Here is a 15,050-nt window from a genome sequence, read left to right on the forward strand (position 1 = left end):
GTTATCTACTAGGTCCTATGTGGTTATTTCTAAAAGAGGTTTTGTACAAGAATAAAAGTTGTTTAATTCAATATCAATCATCACATTTCTTTGGTAGAGTAAGTCATTATATAATAAGTGTTACGTGGTTTTTTACTAAATTGCTTATGAACAATTTTCTTGTAGTTTTTTAGGATACATTTCAACAAATTCATTGTTGTAGTAAGTGATTATCTATTCATTCATATGTGATTATTTCTAAAAGGGATTCGGTACAACAATAGAAGGGGTTAAATTCAATATCCATTATCACATTTTTTTGATGCAGTAAGTGGTTATATAATAAATGTTATGTTTTTTACTCAATTTCTTTGGTGCAGTAAATGGTTATATCAAGTTCATCACCATGAACCATCACCTTCTCCTGTAAATGTAGGGACTATTATACGGTTGGCATCCAAACTTTTATATATAACCATACTTATATTTTAAACCATGAAGCTTTTTATATTGAATAATAAGATTCATAAACATTAAATAGTACAAGATTCTTCATACAAAGTAAACAACCTGAAAACCAATAACAAAAATTGTATCCTAATCAATTATATTTCATTGAGTACATGTTCCATATGTACATCAATGAAATCATGTTGACCTTCTATTACAACTATTCCCCTTCTTATTCATATTCTCCTACCTCATGACCGTATTTCGATGAACATTTTCTTCATATAATACCCACTGACAAACAAATCAACCATCTGTTGTCGCAAAAGTTGTAATCGTTCCTGCAATAACATTACTCTTGTCAAATATTAAAGTTATAAATCTCTTATCATAAATTATATTAAAATAAAGATATACATAAATAATATAAACCGTTGTGTAATCGGGCATTTCATTCCCGTCAAATTTAGGTATGTGGTTCCATAACTCCATATATTTAATCACCAACATACCACAATCATACCTACACAATAAAGAAATATTAGAAACATCACTTATATCACACAACCCAATAATATTTTTAACATATAAAAATTGCATCCATAAAATTAGTAAATCAATTAATATTTTAAACAATGACTATTTTAGCGTAACATTTAAAGTTCGTCACTAATTCTATTATACATTAATCAACATAGAAAATCACAATTATACCATATAACTCTGTAAAACCATACTAGCATAGCATATAATATCACCATAATCCATTCTCACATAATAACCTTTAATTTCTAGTAAACATTTAAGTGTATCAATCCATCATCTAAGATTAACAACAAGAATTGTATATTTACTCAAATGAACTCAGTTTTCGAACAACCAATTTCATATATATAAATCACCTATTTAAACCACCACAAACATCTATTAACATCACATTTCATGCACGATAATCCAACAGCCATGGTCAATGCTAAACTTATGTACATGTGATTTTACAGCAACTATAATGAGTCTTTTATGCAAGTTTCTTAACCAAAACAGGAAGGATATTTTTTCTGCAGCACTTTTATACTAAAAAAGCAAGGATTTTATGGTAGTAACAAGAGTCAAAACAACAACAAACAACAATGTTTTATACAGTATTTTTAACCCAACAAAAAGACTTTTCTGGTGTAAAAACAACAAGGAATTTACAACATTTATAATAGTTAATAGAAAAACTTTTTGACAACAAACAACAAAGTTTTTATGGGGGTTTTATAGCAAAGACAACAAAGGTTTCTGCAAAATTGTAGTATAAAATAACAACAATTTTTTGCAATATTTTTATGTCAAAACAACACCCATTTTCTGCAGAATTTTATTCTAAAACAACAACCATTTTTCTGCACAATTTTATTTTAATATAGCAAACAACAAAGTGTTTTACATAGATTAATTTGTTAATTTTTTTTTTCAAACCTTAAATCCCCAAATACTAATTGCAGGTTTGATATCCCTATGCAAAATTGGTGGCTTTGATATCCCTATGCAAAATTGCAGGTTGAACTCCATACCATAAATAGGCCAACCCCTTTACCATATCCAAGATTATGCTTTTCCTCTCAGGCCATCTCCATGATGCCTTTGCTTTACTTTCATCTAAAAAGTCTGAACATAGATAGCTTTGCCACAAGCAACACCATTGATTTTCTCAACAAAAACACATTTATAAACTATAACCACAATACTTTCTTTACTCTCAAAACTGCTTCTTTTGTGCACATATTCAAACATAAAAGAGTAAACATCATCACTAATTACAAGCCATAATCAACTTTACTAATATACATTTAAAGTACAAGGCTTCTTTTGAGCACATATTCAAACATAAAAGAGTAAACATCATCACTAATTACAAGCCATAATCAACTTTACTAATATACCTTCAAAGTACAAGGCTGCAATGAGAGCTGAGGAAGGTAAGAAAAAATGAAACATGCAAAATATATCATTAAAGATACCAAAATTCATAAAAAATTTGATGAGGTACAAACAACCTTTTCTGAACAAGGTAATAATAGTAAATTTAAGTCTAACTTATCTCATAAAATCGGTTTGAAAAATAAAATATACTTTTAATCTATGTAAGAATTCCATCACACCCCTCACAGATGAAACTAGATATTTATGCAGTACCATAAGTTTAACAAAATTTACTATAATGAACTCTGATATGATATCTCAGTCACACAAAAAACCACATTCAAAATGAGATTTTTCAGTCCAAAATGTTTCCAGCAAACCAAGGAAACACAAGATGAGGTTTGGTATTCACTCAAAATCATATCCAGCAAAGCCCATCACATAAAAAGAGGCAAAAGAATCACAATTTTTTTAGTAACATCCCAAACTATATATTATCACAAGGTGACTCAATAAATTACACACTAGAATCCGCAGCCATAGTAAAAGTGAAAAAACATGGCATGAAAGCAATACCCTGAACCTGCAAAAGATGTTCAGTTACTACCATCAACACTACCGTGTTTGACATAACTATTACAATCATTTTCTAACACTGTAAGTTGTGTTGTTTCTTTATCCCTAAAAGTTTGATATAATTAAAGATATTAGAGGTTTTGTTTCGCACTCAAACCGGGTGATGCACATCATTTCAATGCTTGCTTCCCCGCCACGACCACTCCCACCATAGCGCCGCCCACCGCTCTGGCTACCGCCGCTGATCTCACCCCTCTTGCCGCCCGGTACAGTGCGTTGGTGTCGAGCCCCATTGGGACGCTATTCCATACGTCGTCCGCGTCTCTTGCCGCCTTGACTCTGCTCTCGATTCCGACATAGAGTAACCCTAGTATCCCGAACCGGTTTCCCCAGACCCGACCTGAGTGTCCCGCCGCGTTCAGGACGCGGTTGATTCGGAGCTTCGTTGTGTCCCCGGACTCGAAGGCCGTGACGCCCTCTACGAGTCTTGAGCCCGCACCGCCAACATCTCCGGCCAGGTAGCCGCATCCGACGTAGAAGGTGATGTTCTCGTCCATGAGCGACGCTTGCGGCGGGCCTCTTCAACGAAGAGGAACTCCGGCGAGGTTGGGAGGTGGTAAAGGTTTCGAATTGGAGCATCAAGATTCTTGTAGGGATCGTAAGCTCGGGTCCAGGTCTTTGGGTCTTACATGGGGAGAGAGAATTTTGCAAAAGCTAGGGTTTAAGAATACAAAGTTGGTTCTCAAACCATAAAATAAAGAGTAATATTTTTTTTTTCATTCACCGCTGAAACAAGAACGAAACTTTCACCGTCATTCATAATGTACTTTTTTTAAAAAAAATATTAGGTTGGTCGTGTCATATGAGTGTAGATGACACGTTGGCGTATCAATGTACTACCTTTTACATTTTTCATACTAGGATTCTTGTCTTGTCTAAAGTGGAAAGCCTTTGTTCGCTGTATAATAAATACACAATCTTCAAAAGAGATAATGAAAATGGCCATTTGTGATGTTCTTCAAATATTACTATTATATTTCATAGACTTAAACACATTAGGTTAGGTTAAAAGCTCTTTTTGGTCCAGCTTTAGTTGGAAAAATTCGAAATGGTCCTCATCATTTTTTGTGTTCAATTTGGTCTTAAAAAACGTAATTAAAGTTCAATTTCGTCCTTTTCACTAACACAGTTTAAATTGATAACGGTTTGCTGTCAAAATGTGTAAGTCCACTCTGAAGTGTCATTTATCAATCCTATGTGGCATTGTCATGGGAGATGCGTAGGCAAAAGAGGCTCATCACTGAATCAAGACCCCTTTTCTTGGAGTCTTCGTCTTCATCCCACCGACAGAGAAAGACAGAGAGCTAGAGGGAGGGGATACAGTGTTACAACCATGGCACGCTGTTGAATCAAACAACACAAACCTAAAATCACCCATTTCCATTGTCAACCCTATTTTCATCGTCAACCTTCAACCTTCACTCAACACCCATTTCCATTTATTTTTCAATTCACAAAGAAACACACGCAAGGACCGAACCATGTCCATCTCCATTCTTCTCCATAACACCTGCATCACAAAACCGTATCAACATCACCTTCCCCTTAATTCTTCCCCAACGAAGCAAAAATGAAAAAAATCACACCAAAACAAAGTATCGAATGACCTTGTTCCTCATCTGATCTCGAATTCATTCCACCCTTCCCTTGGATCACGCCTTCCAAGCAGTAGCAGCAGTAGCGTTCCCCAGAATCGCTCCTCTCTCAGTTTAGTCTTGAAGCGGTTGGCGCAGGGGAGGTTTTGAAAAGGGGTGTCTACTACGCCACAGCTGGTGGCGACTCCGATGAGCGTGGCGTCGCCGGCGACGCCGAAACAGTAAGAGAGGGTGGCGTGATGGCTGAGCTCGAAAGGGTGGCAGGCGGTGTTCAGTTGGAGGCAAACCCAAACCTAGGATGGAGCCGGCGGTGGCTCCGGTGGGGCACCGTGACGCTGGCGACGCTAAGGCCGGCTGAAGGCGGTGGCGCGGTGGTCGTCGGATGGAGGCGGTGGTGTGCGAGCCCCAACCCCGAGTTGTGCGAGAGAGAGCTGCGAGACGTGTCTACTGTTGGGTTTGAAAGCGCAAAATGAGGGGAGAGGCTTGACCCCATTCTAGGTCAGGAGAAGGCATTCCAAAGAAATTCAAAAATATTATTTCAAAAATCCTAATTCAATGCCATGTAGGACTCTATGTAAGCTAATAAATGACACTTCAGAATGGCTCCGTTATCAATTTAAACGGTGTTAGTGAAAAGGACAAAATTAAACTTTAATTACGTTTTTTATGACCAAATTGAACACAAAAAAATGATGGGGACCATTTCGAATTTTTCCAACTAAAACTGGGACCAAAAAGAACTTTTAACCAACACATTAATATACAATTTGATGTATTTGATATATCTAAAATAAGAGGTGAACCGGTTGGATCATATACGTATATTTACAACTCTACTCGCAATAAAAAAAAGTCTACTTGTTATCCTTTTTGCTACTCATTGGATACCAATCTAAAAGATATTCACTGGTTTTTTGAAATCTGTAAATATCCATGAATATATATGCATATATTTTAAAAAAAATATTTTATATAAATTTTTAAAATAAAATCTAAATAAAATTAAAAGAAAATATAAAATATAATACAATAATTAAATATATTAAAATTTAATTTTAATTCAATCTAACCTATTAAAATATATATTTTTTAATTTTAATTAAAGTAAATTTAATAAAAATAAATTAAATTTTTATTTTATTATTTTGAAAGTAATGGCTATCATAAATACAAGTCGTATGAAATTATATTCAATTCATTTATAAGCAAATATTAAAATATTTGTTATTGATGCAAATATGCATATACCAATAAATTTTATCTGTAAAATAGTATATTTGTCATTCCTATTTTAAAACTTCTTGCAACTCCGTTAGATAGGTTTAAATGTAGGCTAAAGTGTCTAAGTTATAAACTTTGACGTCCACATGGAAATGGTAAAGGGAGGGTCCAAATTGGCAGGAAAAAGACATGTGGGGATTTTTCTACTTTAGGAAGATGTAGACAAAAGAATGAATATAGTGATACTATAATTGAATGATTATGTCTTCATAGTAAAAAAGTATAGAAAATCAAATATGTTCATAAAAAATAGTTAAATATGTTTTTAGTTTCTAAACTATTAATTGATTTTGTTTTGTTTCCTATTTTCAAACTTTGGTACAATTTGATTCTTCTCCTTACGGAAATCATAATTTTTCGTCCTCCAAAATCAATGGAGCTGGCTAACGATAGTGCCATGTGATTTGACACTGAGTCAATCTTTCCCAGCTTTTCTCCCTTCATCATTGGCATCGTCTTATCTGCATCCCCGTCCACGTCACAACCTCGTCACCAATTTCAACCACAAACCTTCGTCCCCATCCCTGACCGCCGTCTTCAACGTTGATTCCCTCCGGCTACTCCCCCCTCAAACGCCCCCTCCCTGAATACCTCAAATACGGCATAATCAACTTCTTAACATCCATAGTGATTAGTGCATTGTAATTAAAATTCATTTCATACATGTATCAACATGGTAAAGTAAAGTGAAGAAGAAGTTAACAAACCCTAATTGATCCTTGTAAGAAGAAAATGGTTCCGGAACATCCTTAGGCGGTGTAATATCCTTCACAAGTTCTTGATACACTTTCCGCTCTGCTAAATCTTCTGGCTTTCTTAGCCTCGCTTTCAATTCTTCACTCTTCACACCAATAATAATGTTAAACATAAAATTGAATCGACCAACAAATTTTGGAACCACCGAAACAAGAGGTAATCATAAGTGAAGGGAATTAAAAATTGGGGAAATTGTTTCCAACACTACTGTTTCCTGTACAACATGTTCAAGCTTTGAGTGTGGTCGTTCTAGTTTATCTCCTAGTACAGATCTTGATCATCGTCGTAGTCGTCGTCATCTTTGTTACTATTGGAATCGTGTTCGGGTTTGACAAGAGAGGAACCTTTCTCCATGGAGTGCATGAGCTTAAAGTGGACGAGAGAAGTTGAATCGGAAAACGGGGAGGGAGCACTAATGCAAATATGTTGTTTAACGTCACACGTTAGACGTCGGTTAAGGGTAAGCACGACATATATTTATGACCGGTGGCATTTTCGTAAATAAGTTGGCAATATAGGTGTCCGTTAGCTGGATAACCGACGTCTATAGTATTTTAGACGTCGGGCAATCCAACCTGACGTCTATATTTCTAACAGTTAGGTGAAAAGTCATTTCTTTCAACTTTATAAACATCGGTTCGGAGGGGGCACCGACATCTCTATGGTAGAAATAAATGGTACTCACCTACCTATCAGAGATATAGACGTCGAGCTCCTGCTAACTGACGCCTATATGTCTGCTAGGTAGGTGAATAGTCAATCTTTTCATCGCTATAGACATCGGATCCTACCACATTGACGTCTATAGTATTTTAGACGTCGAACATTCCAACATGACGTTTATATTTCTGACAGTTAGGTGAAAAGTCATTTCTTTCAACCTTGTAGATGTCTGTTTAGCGGGGGCACCGACGTCTATATGGCGGAAATTAATGGTACTCACCTACCTGTCAGACATATAGACGTCTGGCTCCTGCTAACGGACGCCTATATGTCTGCCAGGTAGGTGAATAGTCACTCTTTTTCATCGTTATAGACATCGGATCCTGCCACATTGACGTCTATATACAATTATAGACGTTAGTTGCCTCAGCACCCAACGTCTATAATCCTACCAGGTATGTGAAAAGTCATTCGTTTCCCCCCACGAGACGTCTCATCCCGCCAAGCCGATGTCTATATATAACACAAATATTAATTTTAAAATCACATGGACGCCATATTAGTCAGGCGACCGACGTCTATACGATTATAGACGTCGGTTGTATGTATAACAAACGTCTAATTTCTTGTTAAATAATCCTGCGAACCAGCAGTTTGCGAACCAACACTTCGACAAACTTGCCTTTTCTTGCAAACTTGCCTTTTCTCTCGGTTGCTTTGCATTTCCAGGTAAGTTTCCTCTCCTTTTAAGTATTTAAAGTTGTTTTTTCTCCAATTAAAGTAATCTTCGATGTATTATCTCTCATTTGAACCGATTAAAATGTATTTTCAATGTGTTTTGGTGCGGTTTTTCTTGTGTCTTTGGGTAGCGTAGTGCACCTCCACCCTTTGCTAGCTTCCTCGTAAGAAAAACTTACTTTTTTGGATCTCTCACGGCATTCCAACCCAAAGTCGAACTTGGGTCATTGCCTAGAGCCATTTCCACCGCCAATGGAAAGGAATACGTCTCACCTTATTCTTTTTCATTGGCTGTCGGAATGGACCTAGGCAACGACCCAAGTTTGTCTTAGGGTTGAAATGCCATGAGAAGTCAAAAAGACTCATTTTTTTTCTTACGAGGAAACTAGCAGGGGAAGGAGGTGCTACTAGGCTACCCCAAGACACGAGAAAATCGCATCAAAACACATATTGGTATAGACGTAGGTTAATGTAATGACCGACGTCTATGGGCACTATAGACGTCGGTTAATGTAATGACAAACGTCACCCGCATAGACGTCAGTTCAGCTAAAGAACCGACGTCTATTGTCACCCTAGACGTCGATTATTACAATGCGGGATGTATTTATAGACGTCGACCCTGTAGAAAGCCGACATCTATATCGACGTCGAACCTGCAGAAAACCGACGATTCATTAACGTCACCCGTATAAACGTTAGTTCAGATGGTAACTTTAAAAGTCAAAAATAACTGACGTTTAAAGCCTATTTTGCATTAGTAGAGCGAGCGCGATAGTGCTTGTGGAGCTTCTCCATTTTGTGGCGACACTGGATGGGGGTTTTGGAAGGGGAGGCGTTGGGGCAGCGGTGGGCAATAGTGTTAGCGACCTCGTGCTAGTGGGTGGCCTTGAGGTTGTCGTAGCCGAGGAATACCACTTGTCGCGGTAGGCATCGATAAGGGCGATTGTCTCATTGGGTGACCAGCAGGGAGGAGGAAGGTAGTGGGAGGAGGGAGGCGCGGTGAGAGGAAGGGGATTCTCTACTACTACTATTTGCACCACTCCATTCACCAGGTAAATACTTTCTTCACTATAGACGCAGAGTGGGTGCTAACCCAGCTTGGATATTAAAATGTGATATTTTAATTATTATTATTCAAACAAAATATTTTAAAAATAAAAACAATTTGATTATAAGAAATTAAAATATGATTCAAATATAATGTATTTCACCCTTTTGATATTGTTGAAATTTTTTCACCATAAGATAAATTTTATAATTTTGTAAATTTATAATTTTATTTTTTTTCGATGATTTATATCTTATCTTTTATCTATTGTTATTCAGTTATTGCATGTATTCGAAAAATGAAATCAAACAAAATGAAAACAATAATTTATCAAAGTCATCTTTATCTAGATATATCAAGTGGTTTTGTACGAAAGGATGTCTTCTGTTGATATTATTTTGTGATGAATTAGGCTATGAAATCATGTATGGTTTTATGGATCATGTTAGAATGTTGGTTGGATGAATATGATGTAATTTTTATATTGTATGTAGTATGTGAGTTTAAGTTATGTAGTTGTTTGATAATATGAAATAGAATATATGTTATTGTAAACATGATGTTTACATATGTGATGTGATGATGCGGATGAGAAGTGTGTGTCTCGGTTTTAGGTGAAGATCTTTTGGTGGAAAGTGTGCACTTGTTTGGTGAAACTCTTTGGAAAAGTGATAGGAAGTGACACTTGTACTGGTTTGAATGGTAAGCTACATATGAGTAGGGGTGGGCAAAGTACACTATACTGCATTGCATTATAAAAATTTATAGTTAACTATAAATAAGTTCAGAAAAACTGCACTGAACTAAAAAAAAATTCAAAGTAATTGAATTGAACTATTTTTTAGTTCACTTACAATATAGTACAATTCAGTTAACTGGTTTTAAATTCACTATAATATAGTTTAGTTATCCATAACACAGAATCACATAATACACATTGGGATTTGGCTACATAACATAGCTTTAGTGTTGAGATTGTTGATAATACAATATCTATATCACTCTGGTTTTTTATGATGACAACACATTTTTAATAACACATGTTGATTGATGTGTTACATGTTCTATTGTTTATTGATTGATATATTGTTGAACATGTTTATGTGATTATCTTGATATGTGAATGCACATTTACTGAGCTTGTATATGTTATATCATATCTGGTTGCATTGATTTGAAAGAAGAAAACCACATGCGCATTTATGAACTTACATTGTGTTGCATTACTGCAAGCTGTAAGTCAACTTCATTATGGGGGAAGTCGATTTAAGCTCGTGATTATGCATAGATTTTCAGAAACAATGCTATGTGAGATTTTAAATTGAAAAATGATTATGGGTCACGCATTCAACTGTATTAGTTGCTTGATTTGAAATTCTGTTATGCTTATGAACTGTAACAGCTATATTTTTTAAAGTTAGTTAAGCATTGAATGTTATTCAACTGAATTGATTGAGAAATTAATTTGTTTGAATGAATTGCTGCTATTGTGTCTTAACTGTTATAACTTTTATAATACAGTCGACTTTATTAGTAGCATAATCGACTACAGGAGCGTCTAATTTATAGAAATCTATAAATATATGAGACCTGATTATTTTCAGAGACTTTTGATGAACTAACAATTTCATATTCTGTTTCAGATTGATTCTCTGAGATTTAGAGCTCCAAGAACTCATCAAGAAGACGATTGTGATCTTGCTTGGAAGAGTTTTTGAAGGAGGATTGTGTTGCGCTTACTGCTTGACTAGAATCTTCACAATTGAGGTGTTTCTGGGTTGATCAAGATTGTTGTTGGCATCCGTAGTGATTGATGTTACCTGTTGTGACTATAGGGGTTGGACTCATGGAGTCTGGTACACTTTGAGGATTGTTCAAAGTGGGTTGCAGATTGCAGGAGAGGGGATATCTTTCTGCAAGTCTTGTTGTGTGGTTTGCCTATATTTTGGTTAGAGGGTTAGAGAGGTGTTTTATATTTTTGACGTGGAGGTCTTCTATAAAAGCCTTGTTGTAAAAACCTTGACCATTATAGTGCATTTGCTTCTTGGTACTAGAAGGACACTAGATGTAGGCATTGAGGCCAAACCAGTATAAAAACCTGCATTTTGAATTCTCTATCCCTATAATTTTACATTCAGTCGACTTTATTATCTGCGTAGTCTACTTTGATTTTCTGCTGCACTAAATTTTCTATAACTTGCAATTCAAGAAAGTTTGTAAAGTTTTCTACTTTGAATCAAAGATTATGAAAAGACTCTGATTTTGAAAACCCACAAATTCACCCCCCTTCTTGGTGTTAAAACGAAACCTACCTGTTTCCCAACACTTAGCATCTGTACTAGTAATTTTCATCGTTGTCCTCTTCCCACTAAACTCATTTCTCTTATTTTTAACCATTTATGCATTGCAGACTCCTTGCTTCACTCTCCTTAAACTTTGAGGAAGCTCTTCAATTATTTCTTCACAACATGGCTCCCATCACCACCTATTTCCTCATGCTCATTTCCCCTGTCTTCTACGTCTTCTTCGATGCTCGTCTCGCCCTCGAAGACTACACTGTTCATGATCATCTTCTCTTTCCATACTCTTCTTTCGGCTTCTCCCTCAACCACCATGAATATCCAATCCTTCTCTGAACCATACCTCTCTCTCTTTTCTACCTTACTTCAATCTCTATCTTCATACACTCTTCTTTTACTCACTTTCACCTTTCATTACTTCTGCAATTTGTCTGGTGAGAAGAGAGATACAGAGAAGAAAAATCGATGAATCTAATCTGTAACGTGAGCCACAATTATCCTAGCTTTGAGGGTTTTAAATTTGGCAATGAAATTCTCAGTTAGAGAAAAATATGTGATTCACAGTTAACTGCAGTGAACTGGTGTAAAGTTTAATTCGTTTTAACTAAATTGTAAAATAGTTTAACTAGTTTTTAGTTAAAACAAGTTTAGTTTTTTTAAGTACAATATAATATAGTTAACTATAATTTTAGTACAGTTTGTTGAATTGTGCCCAACCCTACGTATGTGGGCTATATTGATGATTGAACATCTTGGGGCGAAACTACATGCAAATTCATTGTTATTGGATGATACAACAGTAATTATATTATTTGCTTATGTGACATTTATAAATTAATGAAAGATTGAAATGTGGAGTGTCATGATGTGTCATTATATATCCATATTTTAATTCATATATTTTCTTTTAATTTAGTTTATCATTGTATGTTTATTTAGGAAGATGCAGTTAGAGTTTGAAGAAAAAATGATTGAAATGAAGAGATCTTTAGAGCAAAAGATCTTATCCCTAGTTGGGAATAAACAACTAATTCAAGACAAAGCGGATGAACTTCCTGAACAAGTTCCAGTCAGCACAAAAGGCTCTTGTTCTGCTACTGATCAAGCCTTTCAGTATGAGTTATATATTGATGGAGATCCTCTGTGTGTGGTTGCAATTGGACGACAAATGGAAGGAGGGTTAACCATTCATGGTGCTCCTCTACCGAAGGATTGCACACGTGTCGTGGTTGATGAAGTTAGAGATCCAAATTCACAACTTCCTATACCAACTACAGAAGTTCAATTTGTAGGAGAGGCTTTAGGCACATTTGTGGCTTGGCCTAGAAATCTAATCTTGCCATACATTGGGCAACAACAGGTATTGTATTTTATTCTTTAATAAATCTTTTATGTAATTTATAAATTAATGAACTAAATTTTTGTATATATTTATTTGTTATCCCAGCGTCAAAAGCAAGTGCAAGATCCTACTACTCATGAAGATCATGACATGGAAGATGAAGAAGATGATGATCCTATGTCAAAGCTTATTGCCATGTTGCCTAGGTTGAAAAAAAAACAAAAAATAGTACATCCGGACTTCAGAGTATTTGGATTCGAAAATATGTTACCGATTTACATTAACTTCAATGATGTATTTGAGTTGATTGGCGGAGAACGGATGTTAAACATTTCTATCATCCAACTATGGTGCATGTAAGTAGTAATATCTCATATATTTACCATAAAAAGATATACAACAATTAACTTATAATTCTTTATCCTAGGTATATGGACACAATGAGTGTGGGGCAAAGTCGGTCACATGTATATGCATTTCTTGAGCCCCAAGCCATTCAAAAATCTGGGAGCACAAAGGTTAGCATACAACAATACATGCAAACATGGATGTCTAGCTCCCAAAGGCGTGTTTACTTGGCTCCATACATTGAAGGGTCAGTCTTACCAAATCTAGCTTTCTTTTTTCAAATTTATGGTAATTATTTACCTGATCATTTATCTTTCATTGTAGGTCNCATTGGCAACTAATAGTGATCATTCCTGAAGATTGCCTTGTTGTCTGGTTTTGTTCTCTTCATAAGAAACCCAACAACGAACTNAAGAACTTAATTCAAGGGTAATGTTCCAACTTTNATATCATCNAATAAGTATATAACAATTATGACTAATCTGTCATCAATTTAACCAGAGTTGTGGGTGGCACAAACTTTTTATGTCAAAGGAACAGGCAAAAGCAAGTTCAAATTATATATCCTATGGTGAGATATTATTTAATTATTAAATTAATTATTATGTGTACAAGTTATACGATATGAATTTTCCTTTCTTTTATTGTAGTGCAATAGACAGATTAGTTCATGGGAATGTGGGTACTACGTGATGTATTGGATCAAAGCAATCATCCAGGCGGGAATTTATGATAATTGGAAAGAGGTAAACACTTATAACTAATGCATGAGTTCTACGATTTTAGGTACGCCACTACATAATAACATTTTTTGTTTTAGGTGTTCAATGATCCATCACCAATATTGAAAGAGACCATTGCCGAAATAACACATGAATGGGCAAGTTGTCTTCTACAACGTGGAGATTAGATTTTGATTAGGTGTTGTTTAAGTTTTGATTTTGGTTATGTTTGTACTTAAAAAGTTGAAGTTAGACTTTTTCTAAACTACAAATTTGAAGTTAGACATCTTGTTTATTTTGATTTTGGAACTCTTTATTATGTATTAGACATGAACAATTGGAAATATATATTCTGTTCTGGAAAATTTTTTGTATTTCAGGTTTTGGTTTAATGACTAAACAAATAAAATAAAAAAAAAAATATAGCAAATTTAAGTCTGTTATGGTCACAACACACTTAAATTTGTGTACGAAGATCTAAGTCTGTTGGTCAACAACAGACTTAAATTTTACGTCTGCCGAATCTAAGTTTGTTGTAAAACAGACTTAAAAAGCCCAAAATAACAGACTTAAAAAGCCTGTTTTGTACTAGTGAGCGTTTTATTTTTTTAAAAATGGAGAAAGCAATGCTGTCACGGCTGGCACATGGACTGATTTCATCTTGCACATATCATTTTATTGCATTTAAAAAATGGAATACGTCTCTTGCTGCAGTTAATTTAGTGATGTTACGGTTTGATGATGGAGTGGTGTCACGGCCTTGCTGAACTTCACGCACACGCGGCTTTCATTGTCTTAAGGTTGAATATTTTTTTTTGAGAAAAAAAGGATATGATTGAAACGGTGATTGATTTAGTGTTGCAGAGGTGATGATTAAATTTCTTTTGGAAATGCATATTTTCTTTTAAAGTTAATGCAGCGGTGATGGGCTGTCGCGGCCCATACAAATTTGATTGCATATTAGGAATGCGGTATAGACTAGGAAGTGACTCCTAGGTCGTCTCTCAAGGACCAAACTGTGGTTCGAGAATCAGGTCAAACATGAAGTGGGGGGTTTTGTGAAAGGTTTGTGAATACGGATAAACAAAATCAAAACGCGGAAGCAAACAGAAATGCAAACACATATGTAAAAACGGTTTCAAATACAGAATGAAAAATGGTTGGTCATTAACTCAATTACTTTGTTTCCAATCATAGATTAACACAATAAAGAGCTACTCTAACCTCTAATCCAACACAGTTAACCAACTAAGTGAAGGCTAATCATGCTTTCATAAAAGC

General features: G+C 35.3%; 1 pseudogene; it reads right to left on the bottom strand.

Annotated features, from left to right (window-relative positions):
• Window positions 1-465: 465 nt before the first annotated feature.
• On the bottom strand, window positions 466-6,959 carry LOC106773444 (annotated as a pseudogene).
• Window positions 6,960-15,050: the final 8,091 nt, after the last annotated feature.

Source organism: Vigna radiata, chromosome 9, assembly GCF_000741045.1.
Source record: "Vigna radiata var. radiata cultivar VC1973A chromosome 9, Vradiata_ver6, whole genome shotgun sequence".
In the NCBI taxonomy this organism is placed as follows: domain Eukaryota; kingdom Viridiplantae; phylum Streptophyta; class Magnoliopsida; order Fabales; family Fabaceae; genus Vigna; species Vigna radiata.